Source organism: Natator depressus, chromosome 4 (assembly GCF_965152275.1).
Source record: "Natator depressus isolate rNatDep1 chromosome 4, rNatDep2.hap1, whole genome shotgun sequence".
NCBI lineage: Eukaryota > Metazoa > Chordata > Testudines > Cheloniidae > Natator > Natator depressus.
The window spans coordinates 85,260,242-85,288,068 of record NC_134237.1 but is presented as its reverse complement, the minus strand read 5'-3'; the positions used below and the strand labels follow the sequence as shown (position 1 = coordinate 85,288,068).

The following is a 27,827-nucleotide window of genomic DNA, read 5'->3' as shown; positions in this document are numbered from 1 at the left end:
GAGCCTCTGATAGTGTGACTGATGTGATTAGGCCCTATGATGGTGTCCCCTGAATAGATATGTGGACACAGTTGGCAACTGGCTTTGTTGCAAGTATAGGTTCCTGGGTTAATGTTTTTGTTGTATTGTGTGTGGTTGCTGGTGAGTATTTGCTTCAGGTTGGGGGGCTGTCTGGAAGCAAGGACTGGCCTGTCTCCCAAGATCTGTGAGAGTGATGGGTCGTCCTTCAGGAAAGGTTGTAGATCCTTGATGATGCGCTGGAGAGGTTTTAGTTGGGGGCTGAAGGTGACAGCTAGTGGTATTTTGCTATTTTCTTTGTTGGGCCTGTCCTGTAGTAAGTGACTTCTGGGTACTCTTCTGGCTCTGTCAATCTGTTTCTTCACTTCAGCAGGTGGGTATTGTAGTTGTAAGAATGCTTGATAGAGCTCTTGTAGGTGTTTGTCTCTGTCTGAGGGGTTGGAGCAAATGCGGTTGTATCGTAGAGCTTGGCTGTAGACAATGGATCGTGTGGTGTGGTCTGGATGAAAGCTGGAGGCATGTAGGTAAGTACAGCTGTCAGTAGGTTTCCGGTATAGGGTGGTGTTTATGTGACCATCGCTTATTAGCACTGTAGTGTCCAGGAAGTGGATCTCTTGTGTGGACTGTAGTGCTGAGTATTACTACATTGTGCAGGGCAAACAGGCCCAAGAGATTTACAACATATTCACATTTTAAAATGAGCAAGTGAACAAAATCAATGTTTTGATCAGACTATATGAAGATTGACATCCTAAGAAAAATATCACACTTGCACGCCATATGTTCAACAAAAAGCAGATGAAACATTTTATCAGTTTGTAACAGACCTTCAAATATGCTCCAAAATCTGTGAGAAGGAACATCTTGTAGATGTTGTTATTCATGAAAGAATTTTGGAGCGGTTAATTTTGGAGGAGACAAGACACAATGATTACATTAAATTGTACACAGATTCAAAAACAATAATGTCATAGAAACATGCAGAAGAGTGCAGGGAAAAAAGCATAGCAGCAATTGGACATGGTCTGGTGATGATTTACAAAGTTCTATTAAATGAAATAATTTTAGTGAGCTCAACTAAACCAAAACAAGATACATAATGCAAAAAAGACAAAGGAATAGAACCCTGACATACAGATGCAGATTATTTCCACTCTAGGTCATTGATTCACCTCCAAATCAGGTCACTAGGGATGACATAATATCCTTCCTATTTCTATACCACTTCATATGTTCAAAACATTGGCAAGAAGTTAACCCTCCCAACACTCATTTGTGGTAAGGGGGGAAGTCAATACTATCATCCATATTTTACAGATGAAGACAGGTGATGATTCTCCATACAGGGAGTCAGTGTTAGAACCAGATTAGCATTCAGGATCTCCTGACTCTCAATCCCCTTGCTCATTTTTTCCAGACAGTACTGCCTTTCTAATAACTCAAAGTTGTTAACATCTGACAGCTAATTGCTGGCCTACATGGAATGAGTTTTTAGTACCATTTCCAAATGGTCAATATAGTCATCAAAACAACTCACTACAGTTAACTTGTTCTTTGGTTGGCATTTTTATCAGAGGCAGCTAGAACTAAATAGCCATGGAACCTAAACAGTTTTCTTACCCCATTAGAGACCATGGAGCATCAGGTGCTCCTGTCTCACTTCCAAGAAGTCGTAGAAATGCACAAAATGCCCTGCAATGCCTCAGATGCCTCCTCTCAGAGAAAACCCAGAGACTTGTTACCGCGACTGTGCCTAGACCTCCAAAGCCCTCACATACAATGTCCCACAAGGCTGAATCCTCTCCTCCTCATAATATAATATTTCCATATAAAAATGCTTGTAGATCTGTCAAGACAGCCCAAGTGCCAGCAGTGCAGAAATGATGCCCAATTCTATATCTCCTTTATATCAAATGTAAACAGCACACTGCTTTCTCATCACCTAGGCAAAAATCTACAGTTGGCTAAAGAGCAGCTGGCTAAAGCCGAACACAGGTGTAGCTAGAAGAAAGAAGGAAGTCCACTGAAGAAATGGCACCATCTATCACTAATGACAGCATCTCCCCACAGATTGATCAGTTGGTCAACTAATAGCCACTGCAGTAAAACAACAAACACATAACACAAAAATTAAAGAAACCAAACTATCTGTGACTGACCAAACGATGTGCACCATCCTCTCCCATTCATGAACTTCAGGCTTGATTACTGCAACACATACAGCAATTAAGCCCTGAAAAAGCTCCAACTTTTACAAAATGTAGCAGTTTCTGTTTAGCATCACAGATTGCCAAGAACACATTATCCTGGTGCTCTGCCCTCTGTACTGGCTCAATATTGAACACAGAGTTAAATTAAGGTCCCTGTCCAGATACTCAAAGCCTTTCATGGGTCCAGCACCAACTATCTGAGGCATTGTCTTTCCTTCCATAAGCAGGATTTCCCAGAGCAGTTACATTCCACTGAAACAATGCAAATGTCAACCAACTTGATAAGCTTTGTGAATTCAGGAGACCTCAACAATGGAATTCGCTCCTTCAAAAGATAAGAATGATTTTGGAGCTAGCCATTAAATGCAACACTCTATTGCTAATTACTTGGGATCAATGAGTTACTGCACTGTTGGGGGTACAAAAATCAATTAGATCAGACAGATTAGTGAGAACCGCTAGATGGATTCTCTCCAGTTTAGATGTAAGGTGTATTAGCAGGCCCAGTGAAGCAAGCTTGTGTTTTTGCTGCCTGTGATGTACTTTTTCTGTGGAAAAGTAGGTGTCAGTCCCCATGGAAATTCATGGAGGGTAAATTCATTGAAAAAAGTTAATGGATTGGGGACAGAATCCAGTACTGAGATGAGAATTTTGAGATACTAGGAAACTGAATTTAAATGTAGATATTACAAAGATTAATGTGATAATGGGCAATAAGGCAAAGAGAGAGATCAGTAAAAAAAAGTGTTACCATAGGGACCATTTTGTGAAAGTCTATAGTAGCAAATAAATAAATGAGAGTGAATGATTTAGTGGCAGGGAGAATGAAAATGAGGAACTCTCTGTTAGAGCTCTGAAGCAGTGGAATTTGCATGATTCCTGGCATATAAATCTAGCTATACATAGAAAACATACCTTATTTCAAAGGAGTCACAGAAGCACAGAATAACTGCAGAGGAAATTTTAAAGTAGATCAGAACACTGCATAGGTCAGCGTAAAAACAAACAAATCATGAACCTCTTCCTATATATTAGGTCAGTGATTCTCAACCTATTTCATACCGGGAGTGCCACTGCCTAGCTCCTGGATCCTGGCTTCTATTAGCCAGCACCCTCTTCCCATTTAGCAAAATGGAAAGAGCAAGTAGATGCTGTTCAGATACGGGTGAAAGACTGCTGCTGTACAGCTATGCAAACAAAGTGCTTTTTACCGTCATTTTTTTTACGTAGTAAAACGACATATACAAGACTAGGCCTAAAGACTCAGGGCTAGATTCTGATCTCAGTGGCACCAGAGTAGCTGGAACATAATCTATGCCTGAATCTGGAGTGGGGCACATTTGTGAGAAACATTAATGACGTTGCCAGAGATATTGTGAAAAGTCTCCTCTCATTTAGACACTGAAGGGAAAGAGGTGGCGTTGATGACACTGAGGTGAACATAATTGGCTTGTAGAAATTACAATGAATGGAAAGATTGGGTGAAATCCTGTGATTGAATTTTTAATAGAGGCTTGGATAATATTATGGACACAAGAATTTGTATTCCAGCGAGGGCAGCCCAGAGTATCACAGGGGGATCTGTGTACAGCCTTCCCCCTTCCCTTTCCAAAACGAAGGCAACCATCTCCATAGCATTGCACATCCTTGCCTTGTGCCACTGACAGGTCAAAGACGGAGAGAGTATGAGAATGGACCGGGCAAGGGTGAGGCTTGTTGGGAGCTCAAAGTATGGCGCTAGGGAAGGCACAACATCCTCCATTACTCTTATAGAGATTCCTCAGAAAAAGTTAACACAATATTTAGTCATTTTTACTTTAAAATTGCCTCATTTCATAAAAGTTTTTCCATTTACGTTCAAACCTTCCATCCATCAATATTTTGGGGGTCATTAAAATCAATGTCAGCAATCTTATACACCAAAACATACACAGCATTTTATGGAGATTATTTTCAAAAGCTGGACCACAAAGCTTTCTCCAGTACACACAGAGAAATATAAACATCACTTTATGGAAGTACTATAAAGAAGCATAAACATCTAAATCTAACACCCCCAATTTTCCTTTATCATGAGAAATTACACCAAAGCAAAGTGTGCGCTAGATTGAGGTTTATTCACTCTTCTGAAACCAAGATCCTAATTTTCAAAGTTCTTTCTTGATACAAAAATGGATAATGGAACAATATTGTCCCTAGAGATGTGTTATATTTTCTTTGGCCTCTCTCTGGGCAACGGAACCTTCTAAAAGAGGGGCCCCAAGTTATACTCAGCTAGGGGAAGTCCTCATACTATTACTCCATTTGAGCTGTGCTGTGAGAGTGCCTGCAATGGTGCTGAGGCTCCTGGAGCTGACATGGACACAAAGGACATGTGTGTAGCATGCCCTTTCATTCTGAAAATCTTTAATGTCCCGTAGAAAGAACGGATGGATGTAAACAAAACTAAAGAGCTGACATGACTTTCCAGTTCTGTCAACAACTCCTGTGAGAGCGGCTGCCCAGATGAATGCCCAAGAAGTTAAAAAGAGGAGTGGAGGATGTAAAAACTGGACTGACAACAAGAGATTTAGCTTGTCTATGTGTTCATATTGTATCTCTCAACTGTGTTTGTCTTTGTGATAACTGTTTTGCACAAAGGAGCATTTCCCCTCTGTGGCCTCAGACAGTGTTCCTTACAGTCAGTCTGTTTTCAATCTCATTTACCAATGAAAAGAATTGAAACTGAACACAGCTTACTTATTGTTAAAGAGTACATTGAAACCTCCATAGCGGCTATTTCAGACAATGGCTATAGTAGCTTCTGTGATTTCACCTGGTCCTGCTTCAGTGCTCAGAAAGAGGATCAGACAGTCCATGCAGCGGCAACTCCTCTGCTCCCACCCATCTCCCAGCCTATTCGGTACACTGCCAAAAGAGAGGCCCCATCGACATGTGCTGTCCTCTGTACAGGTGCTGCATAATCACTGGGTAACCCCTGAAATAGAACATCCCACTTCCACTGCCAGGGATGTTGGGAGACACGAAAGTGGGGGCTTTTTTTCAAATATCTTCTCAACTATTGCTTTTTTTCTTATGTATTTCCTAAATGCCTCCCACTGTTAACTGAAGGAGGGTAAGAATATCATGCTCAAATCAATCTCTTGTGCAAAGAATTAAGAACATATTCACCTCATCCCTCCATCATTGTCACTACATTTCTATCCATCTCCTGATGTAATTCAAAACCATCCTCTTCCCAAGTTTCAAAACTCTCACTAAGCAAAATCTAGTCAACTTGCCCCTTCCTTTCTGCTCCTCCATTCTTGATTTCCTCCTCCCATGTGCACTCATGGGAGTGTCTCTCTTTCATTTGTGCAGCCCCAATGATCTAAAACTCCTTTCCTCTCCCTCTGAGCCACTGTGACTCTTTCAAGTGAGCATTTCAAAATATACCTTCTCTCTGTAGTTTAGGATTGACTCTCCCTGCTAAGTATTTTTTCTTTTTGCTGCCCCAACTGAAGGAAGCTCCAGTATATAAAAATAAATTGCATTGTAATTGCATTTCACGTGTATGGAAAATGGTGATGTACCACAGGGTCCCAATTTTGATTTATAAGCTTTGTGTCAAATATAAACATCTGAAAATTAGGCTGTTGCTTCAGAAAAGTGAGCCAGACTCAGTACGTAGAGTGTCTGTGACTCTGGTGTAGTTTCCAGTAAAAAAAGAAAAATATTAAGGTTTCTTAGAGTTTATTCTTCTTTATATTACTTGCTTGAAAGTAATCTTTATTTTTCTCCTGTGTAATGGAGAAAGATTTGTGGTACAGCATTTAATTATTTGAACGTAGTCTGTATAACAAAGCTGTGTATGCTTTGATGCACAAGATTACTAATAATGATATGAGCTAACCAGAATATATTGGTGGATGGAAGGTTTTCCAAATAAAAGAGAAAACATTTATTATATGAGGTAATTTTAACCCCAGCGATGGCCCTGTAGCAGTCATATGTCCCTCATAAAATGATGTCATTCTCAGAAATACTATACCAGCATTTCAAGAGAGTGAAGAAGCCCTTGGTTGCAGTTTGACACTTTAGCTAGATGAAGCATTATTTTCTTTATCTTGCTATCCTTATGCCAACGCCATAACTGTTACGAGTCACATAAAGTACAGATATATATGCTAGACCAAATTCATCCCATTCACCTAAATTAAGTTACACAAAGGATGAGGCCCATTGTGTACCCCTTGTGTGGGCCTATTAGCCGTGCTGTGAGGTGTTTTCCAGAAATAGTTCTCACAGCATTAGCCAATCGGTTAATCAACTGCTGCTGTGTTGTTCCCACAAATACTGCTTTCGGAACTCTACATTCACAACTGAAAAAAAAACTCGCTTGTTCATACCTGAATGCTTTTGATCCTGGCAGCGGTTCATCTTTAGCCCTTCAGCAACAAATAATTTACTTTAAAATAAACTGATGTCATTACGTTAAATATAACTAATGTTACTTGATAAAAGGTTGGAATGCAAGATTCTGCCTGTGAATGAATTTTCATAATTCAAGTAGATAACAAAGTAATTGCACTAAAAAGGTGAAGATAACTGTAGGTACAGATAAAGGGCAATATACTGAAACAAAACCAGGAACAATAGATTAACTTCTCACCAAGTTAACAGCCCTCAAATTACGCTTGGGGGCAGGGGGTTGTTTTTGTTGTTTTTAACAACATTCTCTCTATATTGCATTCTTGATTAAGTGATTCACACTGCAGTCAAATGCTAAAAACAAACAAAAGCCAACCAAATATAAATACAATTCAGTCACATACTGTACCACAAATTAGTTTTTGCAGTTGCTTCATCTGAATATATATATATATATATATATATTACAAATTATTAAATATATTTGCCTTCTTACCATTGCCCTCCAAGTCTTTGTTAAATATCTTCCAGAAATGTAGTGCTTTCTGGATCAAAATACGATATGATCCTAAACATAAACATATATTAATTTTAACCCATTTCCTTTAGAGTCTACAATTATTCTGAAAGAAGAAATCCAAAAATATATCTCTAGAAACAATTTAAGAGAAACATTTTTCATTTATATATTTCATTTTATTGGAGATAACATAATTTTCATTTTAATGGAGATAACAAAGAGAAAAGGCACAAATAACAACAAAGAGCACTAAAAGAACAGTGAGTTCTAAAGTTATTCAAAAAACATATTTTTACCAACAGTCAACCCTTGGGTGTCCCAATATACCAACCAATGTGGGTTCATAGTCCTCTTGAGTCATCCGAAAGTCAGCAGATAATTTTTTTGAGACAGCAATTTTCTTTTTCCTTGTAGCTAATATTTTGGAATCCCTAAAACAGTTAGTGAGGAATATGGACTAATCCTGAATATGACAAAAACAAAAAAACACATGACATGACTAACAAACGCAGGATGCAAGTGGCCAGCACAAATAATGGACAAGCTATAGATTAAACAAGCTGCAGATTAATTTAATTATATGAGATCAGATATAGCCAACCAACGAGACTGTTCCAAAGAAATTGGAGGAAGATTAGGGATGGCTCACTCAGCTAAAGCCTCCATTTAAAAAGTGTGGAAAAAAGCATGGCATCTCAAAATGTATAAAGGTGCAACTAGTGAAAAGCCTAATTTTTTCCATAGTGATTCATAGATGTGAATTGGTGGAAGATAATGTTGCACACAAGAATTGAAGCTTTTGATATGTGGTGCTGACAAAGACTCTTGTGTATCTTCTGGACTGGAAAAAAGGTGAATTCCCTACGTTCAAAATATTATTGGAGAAAAGCAGGCCCTGATGTTGGAAACTTATGTACTTTGGTGACTTTAGGCATAGAGATGGAAATAATCTTGAAAAAGTTATTATGGAAGGAATGGTGGAGAGTTATCTTAGTAGGGAATGACCAGTGAGAAGATAGATGAATGGTGTGTGGCAAATCACTGGAAGGTCAGCTAATGTGTGTTCAAAGTTAGTAATGGATCATGAAGACTTCCTGAAATTCTGCTATAGTGTCACTAATATTCAGACATGAAAAAACGGATGTATTTACTTAATATTTTGGTTAACAGACTTCTCATAGGCTTCAAGTTAAGCACATGCTTCAATGCATTGCTGGACTGTCACCCTTATTTAGTGAAAGGAGGTGCAGATTTGGGTGTCTTCTACAAAGAAGTGATGATTAGGGCTAAAGATAACACTGATATGTCCCAGATGGAAAAAATATATTAAGCCTTTAGGCAATTCAAAGGGCGTGCTTCAGTTTCCACATCTATAAAATGGGGATAATGATACATACCCTCCTTTGTAAAGCACTTTGAGATCTGCTGATCAAAATCACTATATAAGAGGTAGGTATCATTATTATGATTAATGCCACCATCAAAATGAAACATGAGCAGTAAGAAAGAAGCATTGTGAAAATAATGGCTTTGTGCTCATTGTGCTCAACAAGAATAGTGATCAGTATTTTCAAAAGACATCAAGACACTTCCTCTCCCCCTCTCCGCCCCCCCCCCCAAAGGAGTATCAGAGAAGAGGTTGCTATGTTCATTAGATTAATTCCGTTGGAAAGTTTCCTTTGGTCTTCCCTCCCCTGTCTCTCTCCTCTTTAAATTATTTATAAATCAATCTTTATAATTTAATGAGTTTTAGTAACCCAAAGCGTTGAATCAAAATTGTTAAAATTAAAACAAAGCATTTATTAGCTGTGACCGAAAAGCAAATAACAGAAGTGAGCAAAACAACAGTTAAACTGTAATACTGCCTTTAATTTCATTATGACAGACAAACAATACTGTGCTCCTACTTTTTGACAGTAAAATACCAGTAACCAGCTCCATAAAACTGATACTGCAGATTGTTTGGTTTAGAATCCTTTTCAAATGTTTAAAAATATATTTCCTTTTCGCCTCGTGCTCCCATTTTACTTTGCTTAGGTGTTCAGCGGGACAGTGCATTACGAGTTTATGGAAATGCAACTAGATTAATAGATTCAAAGGCCAGGAGGGAACATTGTGATCATCAAGTCTGACCTCCTGTATGACACAGGGCATAGAACTTTCCCAGAACAATTCCTAGATCATATCTTTAGGGGAAAAAATCCAATCTTAAATTGCCAGTGATGGAGAATCCACCACAACCCTTGGTAAATAATTCTAATGGCTAATTACTCTCTGTGCTAAAAAAATGTATGCCTTATTTCCCATCCCATCTAGCTTCAACTTCTATGCATTAGATTGTGTGTTGATTGAAGACCCCTTTATCAAATATTTGTTCCCCATTTAGGTATGGATCGACTGTGGCTATGTCTACACTGCCATGGTAAGTCGACCTACGCTACGCAACTCCGGCTACATGAACAACATAGCTGGAGTCGATGTACCTTCGGTCAAGTTACCGTGGGAGCTACACCCTGGGGCGTCGAGGGGAGAAAATCTCCCGTCGACTTATCTTACTCTTCTCATCGGGGGTAGAGTAGAGGGGCCGACTGGAAAGCAATCTGCAGTCGATTTGGCGGGTCATCCCATTTACCCTTTCTCAATACTGGCACAACATTAGCCTCCCTCCAGTCTTCTGGATCTTCTCCAGTGCTCCAAGACTTATTGGAAATCAACATTAATGGCCCAGCAAGCTCCTCAGCCAGCTCTTTCAAAAGAACTGAATGCAAGTTATCCGGAACTGAGGATTTAAAATTGTCTAAATTTAGTAGCTGCTGTTTAACAGCCTCCTATGATACTAGTGGAATGGAAAGAGTGTTATCATATGATATGATGCTTTTCCCAAATAGAGAACAGAAAGATTTATTGAACACTTCTGCCTTTCCTGCATTATGATTGATAATACTAGTATTTCCATCTACTACTGGACCAATACCATTGTTAGGAGTCTTTTTGTTCCTAATACACTTTAAACAAACAACAACTAGTCATTATTGTCCCCAACTCTGCTGGTCATACAGGGTTTTTTGTATCCCTTGGATTTCCTTATCAATTTTCTGCAATTCATAGCTTCTGATTTATATTCATTACTATCAATTTCTCCTGTCTTATTATTTATAGCTGCCTTCAATTACCCAGATCAGTTTTGTAACCAAACTGATTTTCTTCCTTGAATGTGGGATTGTGGCTTTTGGGCATCTAGTTAAGTGTTCTTAAACAATTCCTTTTTGTCTGATTTAATTCTTCCTCACAGCTGATTTGGTTCACGTGCTTTTGGTTTGTAATGTGGGCACTTTTAAAGCACGAACTATATATTTTTTCTGGTCTGGACTATATTCTGTTTGCACATTAAAAATGGGATCAAGTCATGATTGTTTGTATCTAAGTTACCATTAATTTGTAGTTCTATGATCAGTGTCTCTTTATTTGTCAAGAAGAGATCTAATATAGTATTCCTCCATAGTGATGCAACACTTTTTGCTTTAGGAAATTGTCATCTATAATATTTAGAAATTCCAAGGATTGGCAGCATGAGACCTCCAGCATAGGTCACTCAAATTTAAGTCCTCCTTGATCATACAGCTTCTTTTTCCCCTACACATTTTAGCTAGGTGTATAACTAGACGGTCATCCTGTTCTCTGGTGAGATTTGGCGGTTTATAGCAGATACCAACTAAAATACCTCATCTTGTGCTTTGTCTGTTACGTTTATCCATAAGCATTCAACATTATTTTCTTCTCAGTAATCAGTGACTTAGAAACAGTAAATACCATTTTTGACATAACCTGCCACAAAGTTTCAGTAATACCAACTAGATTGAATGTGTGCTCATTAATGAGCAATTTGGTTCCTCTTGTTTGTTACTCAGGCTCCCAGCATTGGTGTATTGGCAATTACAGAATTTCTTCTCTTCATGGTCTTTGGCTAATTTTGTTCTCAAAATCTTGATTTTGTGCTAAATGAGTGCTAATATTTACCATCTCTTTACCCTGTCTTTTTGCTAATACTTGAACACCGTCCTGTGATTGATGGAATAATCTATCATTGGATTTCAATGAAATGGGAATGCTTGGAGTTGTGAACTGTTGAGTGGGACGGGGGAAATGTGTTTATTAGTTAGGATCTAGAAGCTTCTGGAAGGCACGTGAGGCATCTAATAACGTGATTCTATTTAAGGCTAGCTAGCTCCACTCTCCAATTACCAGTGACTTTACTCATTCTCATTTTTCTCTAGGGTTCTAAGCATATCTGTAGTTTTATTATTATTTTCTAATCAGTCTAACAGGCATAATAAGACTCCACTTTTAAGAAGGCTATGTCTTCACTTCATGTAAAAATAAAAAAAGTTTTATTTTTACATCAAGATAGCCAGTTGGAGGTAGCTAACAATGTAAAATCCTAGTTGAGACAAGGCACTGTAGTTTTTACCTCAATGGAGCTAGTCGAGGTCAACCCTACACCCCCTCCCATCTGTTTTCACATTCACACCCTCTTGGGACAGACAGAGGAGAACTAAAAGGAAAAAAGAGGGGGGATGATAATTTTGGCTATGTTGCAATTTTGCTATATAAGTTTGAATATTATGCTGCACATAGAGTAATAAATTACATATTTTTAGCTGCCTGCCAGCAACAGAAGATGAACAACAGAATCAGAAACATCTTTATTATAATTTTACTGCCCCTCTGTGCCATTTTCTTATCATTTTATTGCTTTCCACTTCAGTCCAGGCAAGTAAAAGAGTAGGATATCTTCTTTCTTATCCAACTATTCAGCAGATATTTAGAGGATAATAAAAAAATGAATTACTGTCCATTTGGATAATCCATTTTCACAGGCCTAATAATAAGGTGAAAAAAATTATATAAATACAAATTCACATTCCCTTACAGTAACATGAACATTAAAATTACCAACAGCCAACAATTTAGAGCACATGGGGCCAGATTTATAAAGGAATTTAAGCCCCTACAGACACTGATAGGCTCCCAGAGGGATTTTCAAAAGCATCTAGACCCCAGACTCCCATTGGAGTCTATCTGCATCTGTTGGGGCCTAAATACCTTTAAAAATCTGGCTCACAATCACCAACTGTTAATAAATCATACAACTGCTTAAGACATTCAAGTGGACCTAGGTGACTGATAGACATTTATTTACAGGAAATTATGTGGGGGAGGGAATAGAAAGAGAAGAACAACATAACTAACTCAAATGAAATTGATTGTGACTGAATGATGGGCCATTTCATACTCAGTGTGGATTCTCTACATGGTTTCGGCAAAGAAAGTCAACAATTATAGTTCCTACAATCACAGAAGGAAAAGTTATATAACCTGTATTCTTAAAGGTCACAGGATTCAGTCCAATTTTGTCTACAGGCTTATGTCACAAATAATAATAATTAAAAAAATCAGTAAATATCATAGCTTCTATTTTCCAACCAGGTTTACGTTAAAGCAGAGGGAGCACAAAGAGCATTCTGCTTAATTTGACTCAGTATCTTCCAGTAGCTTTGGGCTATAACAGTTTAGGATTTAAGCATCTGCACTATGAATTAGAAGAAGAAATAGGTTTTGAATTTGTGATTTCATTTACATGCACTATATCTATAGGCTATATTTTTCAAGAACACATTTTTCTCATTATGCTTTTCTTTGGTAATAAGCTTTATCCCTCCTCACAACCGGAGAAGTTGCTTTGCAAAGAATGCAACTGGCTGTGTTTAAGCTCTTTCATTCTTAAAATTTTTAAATGTATTCTTCAGATAGATTTCTTTTTAAAATGACAGGTACCTGAAAATTCCATGTGTTTGCAAAAAGGAAATTGTATTCTGCCACTGAAGCACACCGAAGACTCATGTGCGGGAAAGAAACAGAGCTGTTTCTAGGTCAATTTTTTTAAATTTATTCTCTTGAATCTATGATGTATGTACCTATGAAATTTGATGCCTTGTGTTCTAGTGCATTTTTACATCTGTAAGAACTCTCTAACACTCTCCTTTTTGTTCCCAGAGTTGCTTCAGCCCTTAACAGAGGCTTAAACACTGTGCTCTCTCGTTGAGCCTTTACCTTTGTTCTTTCTTGTTTTCTGAGAGTCAATTCCGACTAAAAGGATGGGCCTGCAGCCCCTGTACAGCCATGTGCAGGCAAATATGAAGTTTCCCCAATAGACGGGCCACACACAATAGGAGTCTCTCCACCCAGCATGCTCTAAGCAGAACAAAGACTGCTCATTCTTGCCCCCCAGGAGAGCAGAACACCTTTAAAGGAGACAGGGAGGATGCTAGGTTATTTACCAGCTACCACACTGTCCCTAATGAATGGAGCAGATTGTTCAGCCCCGCCCCCAAGGAGCTTAGGTTACATCTCAACAATGTTTTTCTCATTTCCAAACAACTAAGTAGTGAGTAAAGCAAATGTGTGTTTGGTAAAGAGAGCTCCTCACTTGTTGGACAAAACCAGGTCTAATTTCTGATTGCAAATTCAGACAAAAAATTGCCAGTCCATTTCAGAATACTTTTTGCCAGTCCCATTTTGTAAAGACACATTTAAAATCATATTTTTCTGAAATATTAACAAGAAATTATGTGAAAAGCCACTTTTGAAAAGCAGTGATTCCATTTTGTTTTTGTTATTATTTTAACTGGAATTCCTGAAAAGTTTACAATATGTGCAGGGTACATATAACAAGCAACCCCACAATGTCACACAGGATTGCATGGAAAGCATCTCACCAATGGCATCAGTCTTATCGACCCCAACCGATATAGGATCATAGAGAAAAACAATGCTTCATATCGTCCCCAGATCAGCAGTTTAGGCTATGTTGATATTTTTAAGGTATTGATGTAGTGACTTCATTAATATAACTACAGCAGTGCAAGTCCCTCAGGTAGATGCAGTGCACAAGAGAACAAAAAGTGATTTACAGGTGAAGCTTACCCAGTTTGAAACTGAAGTAAGCCACACTTGTGCAATTCACTTCGGACTTTCATGCAACATGTCCACATTAGGGATTAGCGCTGATGCAGCATTCTGTATATCATCTTTAACTAAAGACAGATTTTTCTGGTTTTATAAATGACAAGCACGCTACAGGCAGGGCCCAGTGTATCCCACAATTCCATAGTATTTGCCACAGAATCCATCCATTCCCCACCCATGACCACCTAACTGTGATCCATAAAAAATTATTTCTAACCCGTTCTGTAACTCTTGTTCTTTGACATGTGTGCCACTTACCTCCTTAAGTGGAGATGTTTTTCCATCCGGTTGCACCGTTCTGGAGTATTGCCATCCCATTTTTCAATTCAACACACAATTACTTATTGTACCTGAAACATCAAGGATTGGCTGTTAGTTCTATGAAGGTACATCTAGTCATTATTGCCATGGAAGCAGGCATCTTTTAAGTCGAGGGTGGCATACTAGTCCAGGGAGGGGATAATAAAATCATGTGAAACTATCATTTTTAAGAATTTGTTCAGTTGAAGCGGGTCTAAAATTGATCTGAGACTGCCCTTCACTTTCAGGATTAATGGCGGGAATATAACCACTTCCCACTGTGACACTGTGGAACCTCCTCTATGGGACTCGCCCACAGGAGAGACTGCATGTACTGGAGGAGGAGCTCATCATAAGAGTGGCCCCTGAAGAGGGAGGGGTGGGAAGGGTAGAAATTAATTGGAAGGTATATTCCACCTCCACAGTGCTCAAGCCCCAGTGGTCTGAAGTAATATGGGACCAAGCACTGGGAAAGTAGGAAAGATGGTTTGCAAGTTGTGATAAATGAAGTGGGGTGGGGGGGTAGATCCCTTTTATGAACACCCAGCCAGCCGGTTAGCTGTAAAATCCCCGTTAGTAGCTGTTCTCTACTTGCTTTACCTGTAAAGGGTTAAAAAGTCCATAGGTAAATGGAAGGGAGTGGGCACCTGACCAAAAGAGCCAATGGGAAGGCTAGAACTTTTAAAATTGGGAAAAATCTTCCCCTTTAGCTGTCTGTGTTGTTCTCCAGAGAAGAGACAGGGCTAGAACTATGCTGGAAGAGCTTGCGCCAGGTATGAAAAATAATCAAATCATACCTAGAAACTACTCATTTGAAACCCCAGATGTTTAAGTAGATCAGGAAATGTCTAGGAAGATGCGATTAGGTTTATCTCATTATGGCATGTGGATTCCTTTGTGCTAACCTTGCTTGTAACCTTTAAGCTGGACCTCAAGAGAGCTATCTTGATGCTTAATCCTTGTAATTGTTTTTTTTAAAACCTAGCAAAAAGCCTAAGTTCCAGATGTATTTTCTTCCTTTTTCTTTTTAACAAAATTTACCTTTTTTTAAGAACAGGATTGGATTTTTGTGTTCCTAAGAGGTTTGTGCATATGTGGTTTAATTAGCTGGTGGCAACAGATGATTTCCTTTGTTTTCTTTCTCAGCTCTTTCCGGGGGGGGGGGGGGAGTGAAAGGGCTTGAGGGTATCCTACAGGAAGGAATTCTCAAGTGCACCTTCCTGGGTTCCAAAAGGGTTTTTTTGCACTTGGGTGGTGGCAGCATCTACACATCCAAGGTCAGAGAAGTGCCTAAGGTCAGAGAAGTGCCCAAGTGCCGCCCAAATGCCACCTCCTTGATCTGAATGTCCAATTCTGAAGCCATCCTCTTTAACAATTCCTGATAAATCTTGGAGTTATCAGGACAGAGTGATGTTGCCTCCAAGGAAACCACCTTGTCAGGAGATGTGGAGGAGGAAGCCAAGACTGGAAGTGGCTGAAGTTCTTCCACAGAAAGCCAAGACTGGAAGTGGCTGAAGTTCTTCAACAGTTCTTCCTGTCTGGCTGAGGGGAATGAATAGGTAATCTGAGGGGAGAATCTACAAGCTTGGGGAAAACCCCCTAGGTTCCAAAAAGGCCACTGATAAAAGGCTGGATCCCAGTAACCTTCTGGCCACATTCCCATTGCAGCTTCTCTTGTGGGGTTGCGAAGGGACCCAGAGAGGAAGGATCTAGATGGGGAGTGGCAGGCTTCTATGTCTCTCAGCCTCAGAACAGGACCTACCTCAGAGTCCAAAGAAGATTCCTCTTCTGCCGACCATGCAGGGACTATCCCACTCAGTGCTGGGACCAGAGAATCTGGCAATGGCTGGAGAGATGCCATCTTTTCTGCCTTCCCCTTAGACAGTACCAATGGGCAGACTATCCAGGAAGTAGGCAGCTGGTGCAGTATCACATACTGCACCCAAGTGTTGGTGCTAAGGAGTTCAATAGAACCAAGAGAGCTGATTCCTGTACCACCAGTGATACCAGACCAAGAGGCAGAGTAAATTCTTTGCTGCTGCAATTGCCTCCATCATAGTCAGCAGCAAGATCGAATGAGACTGATGTGGTGCTGCTGAGGTTGACAGTGCCATCTGTGGCACCAGACTCAACAGTGTCTGTTTCAGTGCACAGATCCAGTGCTGGTTTAGGCACTGATTTGGAGGAGGGATGCTTAGATTCTGGTTGCCCCCTACTCGACTCCCTTCCCCCTGCTTTACATGCTTAGGGGTTGAGGATCGTCATCTGATCGGAGCCTCTCTGGGAGACTTATACTTTTTCCTAGTAATAAGTAAGGGAGATCAGTGCTGGGACTCTGACAGTCTAGGAGGCATGCTTGCTTCTGACTGAAGTGGCAGCACTCAGCACCAAGTCAGACCGGGAAAACTCCTTGGGTGGTCTCAGGCCCGCCTCCATTAGTGGGAACTTCAGTCTAGCCTCCCTATTTTTTTTTCATCCTAGGCTTGAATTCCTGGCAAATCTGGCACCAGTCCTTCATGTGACCCTCTCCTGCCACTTGAGACAACTACAATGCAGATCGCCTACAGGCGTAGGCTTTGAGCAGGAAATACACGGTTTGAAGCCCATGGGCTAGGGTACGCTTTGTTGCTGGCAACGGAACATTGAAATGGGGAAAACAGCAATACTTTTCCCAACACACAACTAGACCTATTAAAACTTACTAAGTAGCTACAGCTAAATTTGTACACAAAGGCTGAGAGAAAACTGTTCTAGCAACAAACTGGGGTTCCAATGAGCATTGTGGATGGTAAGAAGGAATGAAGGGAGCTGGGGGTAGCTTTGCCCTTTATACCTTCACACAGTGACACACACAGCAGTAGAGGGCGCTCAAGCAGCCTGATGGGTAGCACAGAGGGGAAAAGTTCCCAACAGCCACGCACTTGGTGCACAGACACCAAAAGTGGAATGCACATATGCAACCTCTTGAAGAAGAATCTGAGCTTTCATTTACAAAAATGTAGTTCCAGTTTTCATGATTGTGAAGTGAAAACTGAAAGTGTGATCAAGCTGTAAGGATCTGTCTACACTAGCTACATGTGTAGCACAAACTCCTAATGTAGACACTCTTCACCTGTGCGAAACAGGGCTTTCCCCATGTGACTTGCTCCTGTACAGTACTCTCGCTGTTTTGCATCAATTTACTTTAGGAGTTTGCACCAGTGTAACTACAAGAGTGCAAATTTCCCTAACGTCAACATGTCGTATGTCACTGCAATATTGTCTTTTGCAATGTTCACTTTGAAGCCAAAAGATAACATTTAATACCAACTTTTTGTTACCTATATTGCTGCTGATAATTTTAGCAGAAAACAGGTTTATCCTACAGTCCCAAACTGCCTCCCATGCTTTTCCAGTTATCAAAATCCCAAATGTTCTTTATTCACGCACCAAAACATTCAGCTTCCCCTGATAAACAGTACTAAAGAATAGAAGTTATTTAGAAAATCAAACTACCAAACACAAAGGGTAAGTGCATGTTTACATATGCTTACTTGGTGCAGCAACTGATAAATATCAAGGTTGATTTTGTTTTTTTCTGCACTCGCTATAAGTCAATAGCAATAATTGTTCCAAAAGCAAAATGGCGGTTCTCTTAGCAATGAAAAAACATGCTGTGTTTGTAGGCTGGCTTCAGAAAGGCTTTGGGAGACCTAGTTTCAGTTGCAGTCGTAGCTGTGTTCTTATAACACGGCTCTAAATCATGTTCTACTGTACCTGCATGCTGATGTTGCTTGGCTATCACGTTTTCTGTCTGTGTATGTGGTGGAACTAGGATTAAAATTAACTAGTAGAAATTCAGCCCAGATAATATAATGGTAATGCTGATAGGACAGGGACTATAAACATGAGGAAATGAGTGAAGTTATATCTAACTGAGGGGATGTACCAGCCTTTCACTCAAGTTCACAGTTTGGGGGTCATGTTGGATCCCAGTCAAGAGCTTCTGGATGCCCAGATATCAGTGGTGGCCCAATGTCTAATCTTCTCTTCAAGAAACAGTTACAACTTTTATTTCAGATAGGGACCTCAACACAGTTTTTCATGCCTATGCATTGAACGCCCTCTACTTGGGATAAAACCTGAAGAACACTCCAAAGCTTTAGATTGTGCACAATGTGGGGAGGGAGGGGGGCATTTATTTGTCAAGTCTGGATTCAGACAATGTGTCTCTGCCATGGCCCTATGCCTGTGCTGTGGCCTCCCCTCTGCTTGGCATGGCAAGGACCAACATCACAAAAGTCATCTGCTGATTTAGTTGTGGGGGGCCCCGTTACTCCTTTGGATTGACTGGGAAATCCCTCTCTTCTCTAGTTTCAAGTGTGCTGGGGTGCATTCCAGAGGAAAAAGCATTCAGCTCCATTCAGCATACAGAGGATTCAGGGGGAAAGTAACTTGCTACCACTACCCGATCCAGCAGAGCTCCTTGCTGTGCTGGCTTTAGTCCCAGAATAGCAGTTTCAGAGTTAATCCATTGATATGAAAGGCCAGCTCACATCTCAGAGCCATTGTTTCAGGCTCTGCCCAGACTTAGACTGCCATCTCTGTATTCTGTACACTGGTTCACATTTTTAAACTTTTGTTCACAACCATGAGCGCTAGATAAAAATAAAATAAGATTCTGACTTCATCATACCCATGGACCTCAGTAGGACTCCCAGGTCTTAATCCAGCCCTATTTCTTACTGAGAACATATTACATCTGTACTTCAAATAATTCACTGGATACCACTCAATTTCTAAGTGTAACTGCAGGTGGTGGGTTTGATCTACAGATCTATTATGGTTTGGCTCCTGTGTACCTGACACATCTCTTCCTTTATGTCTTGCCATGACATCTGAGATCAGCTCAACACTAAAGCTGTCAAACGTTAGGTTTTTACTTCTGAGCACCTGATGCAAATCATTCTCAGTGGAAGTCCCATAACTCTAGAATTCATACTCCCCTTTGCTCTGAAGCCCAAATCGTCCAATCATGCTGCCAACAAAGTATCTAATACTATACAAAATTAATATTGAAATCTGATGTCTCACTTACAGGAAATGGATGTAATAATTGCTGTCAATTCAAAGAAGATGATTTATCCAGTTATATTTTGATTATTCTATTTGAAATCCAAGGTAGAAGAGTGATGCATATTTAAAAGTATCAGCACTAATTACCGACTTGATGCTGCATGCATCCCTTTCCCATTGAAAGCAGTGGGGGTGGGGGCTCAGCAACTCACAAGAGTGTTCGGTAATTGGGTGAAATTTTCCACATTTTGGCCCAAAAGGAGAATCTGATGAACTCTCAGTTTCTTTTTTCATGTTTTTCAAGCAGCTATATTCAACACTGTACAGCATCAAGGCCTTTACCCTTATAAAAAAAGGCATGAAAGACAGAAAAGGGGTTGGATCAATATTGTCTTAGCCACATGATAAGGCTAAGATTAAAGGATAGCTAGAAAAGAGACTCCTTGTTTTATATTCTATGCACTAGAATAGATAATCATTAATATCCTTCTACAAAAGCAACCAGAAAAACCACAGAAAGTTTTACTCTGCCAGGTAATGTGCAGGGATTTCCCTACACCCACACCCCCAAATTTCTCCAGCTCCCCTCCCCCCACCCCTGTGGTCAACCAGTTACATTCAGTGTTGCCAATTTAATCGGTTGAAAATTTAAATTGAAATTGAAACATTAATACACACTTTAAAAGCATATAGAGTATATGACAAAATACTTGTACCTGAGAAAGCATAATGGGTTTGAAAACTATGAACAAAGACTGGCTTCCTCATACAGTTGTTATTTATGACAATGTCGGCACATTTGTTTCGGCTATATTGGCCTACCTAATAATTTCACATTATGATTTGTAAGCAAGGTCTGAGTGAGCTCTCCCCTGACAGCTAGTGATGAGCCAGGGGGTGGGTGGAAAGGCTTCAGGATCAGACTGTATTTGCATGAACACACCTACTCTGCCTACGTATCCAACAGACAGAGCTGTGTTGTTCAAGTGATCAATTTTTGCTGGTGTTGAGTTACAAATAACTTTAGTATTGAATGTGGGGGGGTCATGAAATGGTGTTATCCTTCTTGTATGAGTAAAGAGCAACAGAACTGTGCTTAGCCTGTCTGAATAGGGGGGGTGGTCTCCCTCAGTGCTTAATTTGTGCTAGAGCTTGCCAGGGCTGAGCCCCGGTACATTTAGGCTTGGCAGTTGATTGCCCTGGGACTTCTGGGCTTGCTACATCAGTTATGAAAGTAACAAACTTGCTTGAGTTACCCTCAACTGAACTGTACTCCCTAATGCCAAGTATTTCAGAGGGAATGAACAGAACAGGCAATCACTGAGTGATCCATGCCCTGTCGTCCACTCCCATCTTCTGGCAAACAGAGGCTAGGGACACTCAGAGCATGGTGTTGCATCTCTGCCCATCCTGGCTAATAACCATTGAGGGACTAACCTCCATGATTTTATATAGTTCTTTTTCGAAACCTATTATAATTTTGATCTTCACAACATCCCTGGCAAAAAGTTCCACAGGTTGACGGTGCATTGTGTGAAGAAGTACTTCCTTTTCTTTTTTTAAACTTGCTGACTATTAATTTCATTGGGTCACCCCTCGTTCTTGTGTCAAGTGAAGGGGTAAATAACATTTCCTTATTCTCTTTTTCCACCAGTCAAGATTGACACTGTACCCCATATTCTTCACAGTGATATTATTGTAACATAATCACATTGTATTTTATGCAAGATAAGTCATGTGAACTATCACTGGAAAAGTTATGGTTTGCTGAATATGATTATTCTATTTGTATGCATGTATCATTTTTGTATCCAAAGTTATGAATATTAACTATGTATCTGTATTTCAAAATGTAGTTACACCTGGGCAATGCCCACTAGGCAAAATGTTCTCAGTCTAGATGGCTGCCTTGGAAGGGCCCATTCAGGTTAATGAGCCATTAGGAAGAAACAATAGGCCTTAGGAGAAGCTTATCTGCCACCTGGGCAGCCTTCCTGAGGACCCTCCAAGTAATGGCTGCTGTGACACTACAGGGACATTTGACAGCCTTAAGAATCAGCAGCCTTCTTGTATCATCACTTAGGGTGAGGATCTGCTATTCATATCCAATCTATTTAGCATATTAAGCTTAGTTTGTGTTTTTTATTTGCTAGATAATCTGCTTTGATCAGTTTGTTATCCCTTATAGTCACTTAAAATCTATTTTTTGTAGTTAATAAACTTGTTTTTGCATTATCTAAAACCAGTGTGTGGTAATCATAACTAAGGGGGGAAAGCTGTTGCATATTCCTCTCCACATTGAGGGAGGGGGTGAATTTTATGGGCTTATGCTGTACAGTTCCCTTTGCAGTGGCTTATACTCGGGGGGGGGGGGGCAATGCCTTAGGAACTAGGAGATGCCCTAGCTGAAATCTTCCCATGCACTGGCTGGTTAAAGAGCCTGCCTACACGTACTGCAGCTGGGTGTGTCCCTACCAGTATGTATGCTTGTGAAAGTGCAGGCTGAAGCCTGGAGGGCTTGGCAGCTTGTCATAGCAGTATAGTGTAGAAGGGAGCCAACGCTGATGGGCTCATGCCAGCCAGGGCGATTCAGTGGTACCCCAGTTCCAGGTGGCACCCTGGAGGGAACCCATCACAAAGATTATATAGGCCTCCCTCTATCATATCCCTTCTTAGTCACCTCTTTTCTAAACTGAAAAGTCCCAGTCTTTTTAATCTCTCCTCATATGGAATCTGTTCCATATTCCTGAACATTTTTGTTGCCCTTCTCTGTACATTTTTCCAATTCTAATATATCTTTTTGAGGTGGGGAAGCCAGAACTGCACACTGTATTCAAGATATGGGTGTATCATGGATTTGTATAGTAAAAGTGGAGGAGCTTGGTTTGTCTGACTGCTCTGACAAGCCACTACTGAGAACCTACATGAAAAGGCTGCAAAACACCATGCCTCTGGACTGCATCGACATGCAGAAAGCCTTATAAGCCAGTCACTGTCAAAGCCAATTTTAGAACTTAATGAGGCTGTTAAGAATGCTGAAGACACAACACAGTGTATGTGAACCAACATGGCTGTTGCATCATACTTTCTATTTAACCAAGAGTTACCACACACTACAAACTGTAGGCCAATGTTAAGTGCATTGTCACTTGTTAATCCTGAAGTTGGACGCTGGTTCCGAACAAGACTGACAAATGCTCGCTATCTTTCTGCGAAAAACTCAGCTGAGTGGCTGGAAGCATGCAGTGCAACAGTAAAAGACTCAGCAGGTGAAAAAGTGAAGAACTCTCGCACCACATTCAAAAAATGTGCATACATGGCTGAGGAAATCACCAATACAAATGGGCATCAAATATTAAGTCATTTCATAGGTTTTCTTGATGTCCATGGTAGGCCAGTTAGTGCATTCTAGCTGTTCAGGTGATAGAAGACACATCAGCTGCATCTGTGACAACCCACATCTTAGAAGAGTTAAATGCTTGTAAACTGAATCACAAACAGGTGGCTGCTTGTACATTTGATGGAGCTGCAAACTTCTCTGGAAGACATAGCGGAGTAAAAACTTTGCTCAGAGAAAAGTGGAACCCTAATCTCTCCTATACGCTCAGCAGAGGATATCTACTCCAACTAGTACGAACTGCAGAATATTTAAAAGACATTAAAAAGCTATACATTTAATGGTTTTGTTATACTCTTTTTTCAGCAACAGTCCAAAAGGACTGAACTTCTTGGAAAAGATAGAAGCTACATTGGGACTGAAGTTCAAATGAGTCCAACCTGGGAAAACCTGCTGACTTTCCCTTGAGTGATCCTTGACTGTTGTCTAAAATTATTGCAACCATTATTACTGGCTGTGTTGCGGTGTCTGCCCCACATTGGCGGAAAAGGGGTTAAAAGCAGCTCTAGGGAGGCTGTACGGGGGGCATCCAATCAGAGAAGGGCTGAGGGGAGCAGCCTATCAGGGCAAAGCAGGCCCATATACAAAGGGAGGTGCAGGGCAGAGGAGGGTAGTTTTCTGTTGAGAGCCCAGGGAGGAAGGACTGGGTTTCTGAAGGGCTGAGAGAACTGCCAGCACCCTGGAAAGAGCAGTGCTGCCAACAGGGGCCAAGCGAGCAAGAGACAACTCCTGGCTGGCTGTTGGGGGTTGCAGACTGAGGCCCTGATGTAAGAGCAAGGTGCTGGAGCCATGTGGGAAGTAGCTAGACTGTGGACTGCAGTCTGCCACTGAAGGGAGTGGCTGGACAGTAGACTGCAGGTTCCTCAGGAAGGGGGAGAACAGAGTGTGGTACAGCCGGCAGTGTCACTGAAGAGGATGCTGCAGTCCTGGGAGTGACATGGGTCCAGGAACAGTGGTGACAGCGAGTGAGATATTGGAGAGTTGAACCCTATCACACTGACTTTGGAAAGTATCTACCGAGATGGGATATATCAGGGGTCTCAAATTCAACTGACCACGAGGCCACATGAGGACTGGTACATTGGCCCGAGGGCCGCACCACTGACCAAACCTCCCTCACGCTGCACCGGCCCTGCCCCCACTCCACCTCTTCTGTGAAGCCCCGCCTCTTCCCTGCCCCCATTCCAACCCCTTCCCTGAAATCCCCACCCCAACTCTGCCCCCTCTCTGCCCCCAGGGGGTGCAGGAGGGGTGAAGGGTGTGGCAGGGGGCTCAAGCCAGGGCAGGGGGTCAGCATGCGGCAGGAGGCTCAGGGCAGGGAGTTGGGGTGCAGGAGGGATGCGGCAGGGGGCTTAAGGCAGGGGGTCAAGGTGCAGGATGGGTGTGGGGTGCAGCAGGGGGCTCAGGGCAGGGGGTTCAGCTGAAGAAGGGGCTAGGGGGGTGGTTCGCGGCCAATGGGAGCTTTGGGGGAAGTACCTGGAGGAGTGGCCAGAGCAACACACAAACCCCCTGTGCCCCCCCATCCCCCAGGTCCTGACCACTTCCCAGAGTGGTGTAGGGGCAGGGCAGGCAGGCAGGGAGGGAGGGAGCCTGCCCTGCCCCCGGTGCGTGCTGGGCCAGAACCGCTCTAAGTAAATGCTGAGGAGGCGGGGGTGCCACGGGGAGCTGGCAGGCAGCAGAAAATAACCCCGCGGGCTGCCGCGTGTTTGAGACCCCTGGGTTAGATCTAAGTAGTGTAGCTGGCAGACTACTTTAGCTACTGAGTTCAGAGAAGACCATCGCCATTCTCTCTTGTAAGCAGCAGCGTATTAACGCCTAGGCCAACAAGGCCTAGGCCTAGGGCGACAAACTTGCAGGGGTGGCAAATTTATAATAGCAGCTAGAGGCTGCTTCTCCCAGCACCGATTTGCACCCTCCGCCCCAGCCCTGCCCCAACTCCACCCCTTCCCCGCCCCCATTCCCCGCCCCCTCCCTTCCCCTATTGGTCCCCTTCCCCAAATCCCTGCCCCAGCCCCACCTCCTCTCCTGAGAGCACTGCATTCCCCCTCTTCCCCCCTCCTTCGAGAATCTATTTCATGCACAAGCACTGGCAGGGAGCGGGGAGAAGCAGGACCCGGTGGCGTGCTCAGGGGAGCAGGCGGAGGTGGAGCGGAGGCAAGCTGAGGGCAGGGGGGCGGCAATTATTTCTGGGCCTAGGGGCGGGGGGGGTGGCAAAATCATTAATCCGCCAGTGCTTGTAAATCTACTGTTGAAACCACTTGGGTCATTAAACAATGCCATCCAGGAATCTGCTACAACAGTAGTAGATCTTTTTCCAACAAAAGGAACTACACTTGGAACAATTAGAGAGATATCCATTGAAAACATACTGGAAGAAGCAGACTTCAGTCCAGAAGTTGGCTAATGAAAGCACTTATATTGAATCCTTAAGTGAAGTGGACAAGAAGTGTTTGTTAAGCCAGCTGAAAAAGTACACCAACAGAACAGATAAATTGAACACAGAGTGGAATGTCATACGACAAACAAATGAAGATTTAACTTCAACTTCTTCTTTAACATCACTAGTGGTTCGACCCAATCTTTGTGCTATGTTTCCTGGGATGAAAAAAGTAGGAATTTATCTCTTGCCATTCCCAGTCACAACAGCTACAGCGGAGCGTTATTTTTCCTAATTTAATAGAATTTTGTATTCTGAGAGAAGTCGCCTTCTGCCTGATCATGCACATATCATGAAAGACTGGAAGTAACGGGGACACAAGAAGCCACCAAAGACAAATGCACTGCATTCGAGAAGTTCATTAACGGAGTTGTGCAAAATTTCAACAAGAAAGATGTAGCTATCATGCTTCATAATAGGCTTGTGTAGCCAAGTTTAATTTCTGTGATGATTTTAAAACAAGTTAAATTTAATAAAATGGTCGTGAAATATTTTTGTTTTTACTATGGTGCAGTACAGCTCACCTTCGCCCTCATGGTCTCTACCCTCATCAGCCATCACCTCCTTCCCCCCCACTCCGTATATTTGAACACCTCCCATAATTTCAATTCCTGGGGAAAACAATCATGTGTAACTTAAACTGATATTTAATACTAGAGAAGGGACTTCAGGAAAAAAATTGGACATTACACTGTCTGCTTTAACAGGTTTCCCCCGAAGAGTAGAAACATTTAAAAGAAGTGTTTCCCAATATTTTGTGGATATGATAAAGTCACTATATAAGAACATGATGGAACACAGATAGTTAAACGCCATTTCATAACTACTTTAAAATCCCTAGCTTACATGACAAATTGGAACCTGAACAAGAAATCAAACAATTTTGCACACACATCTTTGAATACAGTTCTGAGACAATTTGATAATTTGAGAGGTGAATTAAATACAAGTTTCACCAAATAAATGTCAGGACCATGAGTCTTTAACACTAGTCCACAGGGACCCTAAGGTGTTACCAAGTTCTAACATGCCGCCAACTGACCTGTTAACAGTTGTCAAAATAGCAGCTGAAGAATGACAGAGGACTCCGGTCCTGGGAACTGATTGGCAGAATGCTGGGGGTCCTGGTTGGTTCCCAGCTTCTATTTAAACCAAGCACAGGAACAGGAAGTTGTCCATAAAACTGGGTTCTTCTTAGTTAGGTCTGCTTTACCTGCAATACCTGCTCCCGATCTCCTGCCTGCCTCCTGACACCTGCTTTGCTCTCTGGCCTGTCTTGGACTCTGACCTCCTAGTATCTGACCCGGCCTGACTCTGGTTCCTGCTCTGACCACTAGCTCAAACTACCCATGCCTCAGTCATGTCAATAAAACAGGAAGACCCATGAGATACACAAAGCAATTTTACTATGAAGTAAGGATCAAGGGAAACTGTTATTCTGAATTCCTTTTAGTTTTCTGGCTAATTACACTATTCCAACAGTTAAGGAATATTCAGACAGAAGTGGTGGCACATCCAAAGGCTATCGGGTATACACTCAATTTATTTCAGCAGTCTTTATGCAACAGATAATCCCAATTTAGAATGATAGAACCATAGGGTTAGAAGCAACTGCAAGGCTCATCTAGTCTAACCCTCTGTCAGGATGCAGGATCTGTTGAATATAAACCATCCAAGACAGATGGCGATCCAGTCTCTTCCTGAAAACTTCCAGTAAAGGAGCTTTCACGACTTCCCTAAGCAACTCATTCCTACTGTCCTTACAGTTAGGAATTTTTTCCTGTGATTTAATCTAAATCTGGTATGATGTAATTTGAACCCATTGCCTCTTGTCCTGCCCTCTGTGGCAAGAGAGAACAATTTTTCTCCATCTTTTTTTGCAGGCTTTCAAGTATTTGAAGACTGCTATCATGTCCCCGTAATCTCCTCTTTTCCAAACTAAACATACCCCATTCAGCCTTTGCTGATATGACTCAAATTGCATCCCTTTGATCATCTTTGTTTCTCTACATCCTTTCTATACAACGGTGACCAAAACTGGACACAGTACTCCAGCTGAGGCCTAACCAGCACTGAGTAGAGTGGTACTATGACCTCCCATGACTTGCAGGCTATGCCTCTGTTAATGCAACCCAAAATTGCATTTGCTTTTTTGCAACAACATTACATTGTTGACTCATGTTGAGGTAATCCCCCATTCCGCATTTGTGCATTTGGTTTTTCTTCCCTAAGTGTAGCACCTTACATTTTTGTTTGTTGAATTTAATTTTATTGTCTATAGCCCAGTTCTCCAATTTATCAAGATCCCTTTGAATTTTAGCTCTATCCTCAAAAGTGTTTGCAATTCCCCCCTACTTTGTGTCATCTGCAAATTTGATCAGTATGCTCTCTATTCCTACATCCAGGTCATTATTAAAGATGTTAAATAACACCAGACTCAAAACAGATCCTTGT

General features: G+C 41.4%; 1 long non-coding RNA gene across 1 annotated transcript; it reads right to left on the bottom strand.

Moving 5' to 3' along the window:
• Positions 1-379: 379 nt before the first annotated feature.
• LOC141985908 (uncharacterized) lies at positions 380-7,190 on the bottom strand. The gene is made up of 3 exons (XR_012639060.1): positions 7,135-7,190; positions 3,144-3,177; positions 380-528 (listed from the first exon to the last, which is right to left on the bottom strand). It is a non-coding gene; the product is annotated as an uncharacterized LOC141985908 (long non-coding RNA).
• Positions 7,191-27,827: the final 20,637 nt, after the last annotated feature.